The sequence below is a fragment of the Tenrec ecaudatus genome, unplaced genomic scaffold (genome assembly GCF_050624435.1).
Source record: "Tenrec ecaudatus isolate mTenEca1 unplaced genomic scaffold, mTenEca1.hap1 Scaffold_1142, whole genome shotgun sequence".
NCBI classification, from domain to species: domain Eukaryota; kingdom Metazoa; phylum Chordata; class Mammalia; order Afrosoricida; family Tenrecidae; genus Tenrec; species Tenrec ecaudatus.
The window spans coordinates 50,230-55,810 of record NW_027457697.1 but is presented as its reverse complement, the minus strand read 5'-3'; positions in this window follow the sequence as shown (position 1 = coordinate 55,810).

The following is a 5,581-nucleotide window of genomic DNA, read 5'->3' as shown; positions in this document are numbered from 1 at the left end:
ATGGACAACCCCTCCCAGCAGAGTAGAAAGGGTATGGACCCAAAGCCCCACTTCACCCTTTTGCCAGCAGGAAGGACCTAAAGATGTCGTCGCCTTGTACCCCAAAGATTTGGGTCCATATCTCTTCAGGGTGTAAATTTTAGGTAGCTAGCATAGGGACTAGGTTGTCCATGATACATGCTCAGAGGGCCAAGCTAGCCACCCAGGAAAGAGTGGCACACCGAGCATGCTCAGAGGTCCAGGTTTCCAGTCAGGAAGGCCAGGTACACCTGGGTGGGTGCTGCACCCACATTGACCCACCTAGGCCAAGTAAATTCAATTCAGCCACTGGGGTCCACCAGGGTTGCCTACCATGCCTCCCTATCTCTCCTAAAACACAATTGGATCACAAACCTGGCTTTGGCGTGAATTCTTTCTCATGCAGAGCCAAGGACCAAGGTATATCTGTCCACAGAGAGAAAAACCTAGGAAAGCTCTTTGGAGGCAGCAGCACTGCACATGAGTGGCTATTGGATACTGTTTAGATGCATGGCTTTCTATTTGGAACTTTTTTTTGTCTCACCTGAATGGAAAGGAAGAGGTAATACTTCTGGATCACACAGTATCCATGTCCACAAATGAGCTGCTCATTCCACAGTCCTGGCAGTGCCTTTTGAAAACCCTCTGCTTTAGAATGTCACTCCTTGAAGATGGCAGTGGGAGTGGCTGGGGCCAAGTATGCTGCCTCTTACTCCCAGTTGCAGGTTTCTGGATGCTGATTGTATCTCTTACAGCATCAATTAGTGGGCTTGTTGTCTGCCTCAGGCTTTGTTCACAGAGATCCTCCAGCTAGGTGGTGGTGTGTGCGCATAAGCAGAGGCTTCCTGCCAATCCCCCATGAGTAGTAGAGCTCCCATGGTGTGGACTCCATGAAAGCCGTGCTCCAGCCAGCAGGATTACAAAGGAGGGTGGGCCCGGCAGGACAGGAGGGCCATTGCCCCTATGGAATGACCTCAGAACCCCGCCTCCCTCCCTGTCCAGCTCCTGGGACTATGGGCCCTAAGCTTCATGCCTGACTCAGGAATAGACACAGGGTGAGGCAACTCCAGGAGGTGATTTTGCTGATCTAATCCAGCCTGAGATCATCCTTGCATGTGCCCTCTGTCCAGACCTTTTTTTAAATTGTTCATGCAACACTAACCACAATGCATATATACATCGGTTGTGTAAAGCACATTTGTACATTCATTGCCCTCATTATTCTCAAAATATCCACTCTCCACCCCACCCAAGCCCCTGGCCTCAGCTCCTCATTTTTCCCGCTCCATTCGAGCTACCCTTGATAATTTACTAATTATTTTCTCATATCTTGCACTGTCTGATGTTCCTTCACCCACTTTTCTGTTGAGGTTAAATGTAGATCCCTGTATACGGTTTCCGTTTTCCAACCTACCCTCTCTCCACCCTTCCCGAGTCTGCACTCATAACACTGGTCCTCAAGGGCTCATCCACCCTGGATTCCCCATGTTTCCTGTTCCTATCTGTCCAAGTGTACATTCTCTAGTCTAGCCTGATTTGTAAATTAGAATTGGGATCATGATAGTGGGAGATAGGAAACATGTAGGAACTAGGGGAAAGCTGTGTTTCATCGTTATTATCTGGTACCTGTCTTGGTTTATCTCCTCCCTGACACCCTTCTGTTAGGGATGTCCAGAGGACTGTAAATGGGCTTTGTGTCTGTACCCAGCACTCCCCGCTCATTCGCAATGATAAGATTTTTTTTGTTCTGATGATGCCTGCTACCAAATCTTTTCAAAACCTCATGATCACACAAGCTGGTGTGCTTCTTCCATGTGGGCTTTGTTTCTTCTGAGCTAGATGGGCACTTGTTTTCCTTAAAGCCTTTAAGACCTCACATGCTATATATTTGATAGCTGGGCACCATTAGCTTTCTTCACCACATTTGCTTATGTACCTGCTTTGTGTTCAGTGATCGTGTAGGGAAGGTGAGCATCATAGAATGCCAATTTAATAGAACAGTATTTTTGCAACGAGGGAGTCCTTGAGCAGTGGCCCAATGTCCATCTGCTACCTTAATACAAAACCTATAAATATAGGGACAGAGATCTATTTCCCCATGCTCATATATTTAAATATGTACATGCCTTTTTTTAAACCTCTATAATTGACCCTTGCTTCCTAGCTTGCTTTTCTATTCCCTTTGATTTGCCTCTTGGGCCCACTGCCATGCTCACTTTTCATTTGTGCTTCAGTAATTCAGTAATTCCTCTTGGTTCCATTGGTTCCATTTCCCTTGATCACTCCCTACCAGGCCTCCTACATCCCCCTCACCACCGATTTGCATCACCTGTTCTTCCCTTTTCTCTGGGTTTCTTAACACCACTACCTTTCCCCACACCTCCCTCTCTCCCATGTCTCCCCAGAAGTGTTGGTCCTGTTTTCTCTCCTCCAGATTGTTCGTCCAGCCTATCTTATTTAGACAGACCTGTAGATGTAATAACATACACAAAACAAGACAGAGCAAAACCAAGCACTAAAAGCAACAAAACAACCAAAATCCAATGACAATGAATGAAAACAACTCAACAAGAAAGAAGTGGCTCATCGTTAGTTCAAGGTCGGTTTGTTGGCCTTTAAGAGTGTTTTCCAGTCCAGTCTGTTGGTGTATCAAGTACTGGCCTCAAAGTCATCCTTTGGCATTCCCTGGGGACCTTGATGCTTCGTTTTCTTGCTCTTCTGCTGTACCCCCTTAGTGTTATGCCTCGGTGTGGCAGGATTAGTTGGGGCGCATTTCCCACACTGTGTCTTCAGTGTTGTCCCCTCTAAGGCTATGGGTCTTTGAGGGGTGTCTTGTCTCATCGTGGGGCTGGCCATGTGGTCTTCTATGTGGACTGGATTCTCTGAGTGGGAACATCATCCTCAAGTCCTGGTGTGCCAGGATGTGCTCCACATTCCCCTCCTCCCCCTTCATCTGCTCCATGTGCTCCGATCAGATATGTCCCTCTCTCAGAGCTGCAGATTCACTGCCACCTTCTGAAATAAAATATTTGGCATGGGAAGGTGAGTTGGGTGGGAGGATCTGCTCAGATCATTTGATGGTTCAGGATAGATTGACTGTTCGGCTGGGGACAGGTATGTGGGGCTTAGGGCTCTGGCTCCCAACACTGGTTGTGAATATGTCTTTGTTGTTAACCAGTTGTGTGCCTGTGGGTCAACACCTGTGTCTTTTTGAGTGAGTTTTCTCATCTGCAGAGTAAAGGTAATCCATTATCCAGACTCCCATGTCACCAATTGATTGAGAGGCACTAACCAGAGCCTGATTGAAATAGTGTGTACCTGTCAGGCGTGTTCTAAAAACACCTTAAAAGTCGTAAAAACACTATAAATGCCTTAAAAACCCTAAAACGTCTAAAATATTTCTAAAATGCTAAGACCACCCCTAAAGACCCTCTAAAACATCTTAAGACCATTAAATACATGGTAAAAGGCTTTCTAAAACACCCTAATGCGCCATAAGTCTTAAAAAAAACTCCTTACGTCCCGAAAACATAATAAATGCCCTAATATTATGCAAATGCCTTAAAACGCAAAATAAAGAACACGTGAAGCCCTAAAAACACGCTAAAAGTCTTTTAAAACCCCAAGAACATCCCTACAAAGCAACCCGAAGCACTATAAAACCCTGTAAAAGTCCAACAGCCTAATAGACATGAATTCACCATGAAAGCAAAAAATAATCCAACAAAACCCTAAAGCCCTGAAAACCAAAACCTAATCCCCCCAAACACTCTAATGCCTTAAGAAGCACCCTAAAATTTTAACAAAACACTAAAAGCCATAAAAACACATATAAGCCTAATAAACACCCTTAAACACTAAAATCACCCTAAAAGCCTTAAAATGTCTGAAAAGCCATAATATTCCCTAAAATTCAAATAACACTCTGAAGCCACAAATAACACACTAAATGCCTCCCAAAACATGTGGAACTTCCAAATCATATCCCTAGAAGATTCCCAAACCATGAACTTCCAAAACCACATAAATGCCCTGAAGACAACATGAAAGCCCCAACAAAACATAAAATGCTGGGGAAAAACACATAAAATATTTTAAAATACCCTAAAATCTCTAAGAAACCCTGTAAGATCACTAAAAACACCCCTACCTGCTAAAAAATACCTATACACTCCAAAAAATCACCCCTAAATCCCTTAAAAACTCCCTTAAACCTTATAAAACACCCTTAAAGCCCAAACCACCCTAATGCGCAAAAAAATTAAATGACCCCAAATGACCTTAAAGCCCTAAAAATCACATGCCACAAAAAAATCCTAAATGACCCCAAAATTCCAACTCAAAGCCAGCCTACAAGTCTTTTATGAGAACAGTTTTATCTTTCTACCAAGGAGAAGTTTGTAGGTTCAACCCCTGACCTATGCCCTTACCATATGAAGTTAGTAATCAGTGGTTTTGCAATTCTTTGAAGAAAGATGAGGGTAATTTTATCAGGAGTGAATTAAACTTGTCTAGTGCCTTGAGTATAACTGATAACTGTACTACATTGAGTCGTCTGGTCAAGGAGCATGGGATATTATCCCATTTGCTGAGGTCACACTTGATTTCTTGTAATTTCTGTAGTTTTCCTCATATAAATCTGTTGTTTTTTTATTCAAGTATAGATATAGATATTTTCATTTACGCTTGGCTATTGTAAATGGTACTACCTGAAAATGTGTATTTCATTAATTATTATTTCTTGATCTATTTCTTCATCCTTCGAAATATTATCAGTTTGTTGTGGTAGATAAACATTAGGACTTTGCATAACTTAGAAATATTACATTTCACAGAAAAATCATATTAATTATGTCGACAGAGCTATAAAAGGAATGTTGCCCTGAATATCTTCAGATATGACAGCTGTTTCATTGAGAAATTAAGCCAGACAGACACAATGTGATGTAAATTTTGTTATTTTCTTGTGGGTTCCTTCACTCTTCCAAAAAAATTAGGTTCATGAGCCCCTTGGGGAATGAGTTTGAGTTCAGATCAGATGTCTATTTATATATTTGAGTCCTGAAGCCCATTTGATGGACTGTTCTGTTGCTTCCAAAGTAGTCAGTCACTTCCCCACCAATTAGAGAATTTGTCCGAAGCAAAAGTAAAAGTGTGGCGTACGACATTTGACTGCACACCATCTAAAATCACACTCTCATTTGGTGTTGGCAGTTTTACTTGTATTTCAATTGTAAACTACACTTCAGAGTTCAGGCTAGTGAAAACGTTTCAGTGGAAAAAATTTGCACACAACTACGTGCAGTTTGTGATTCTGTTGTTCCCAAGCAAGGCTATGAGGACAAAGATGCACAAGCATGGGGGGCACTGCAGACAATGTGTGAAAGTTTCCAGGAGCTCAGGGGTGGACAGTGGCTGCTAATTCTCCCGTGCTGGCAGTGAGCTATGTGGGAGGGCTTTGTGTGAGGTCCCTGTGGGGTCTCTGAGAAGTCTCCATAAAGGATGCTGAGAACTTCATATGAAGTCTCTGTGCGAGGCCTCTGAGTGTCTCTGGAAGTCTCCA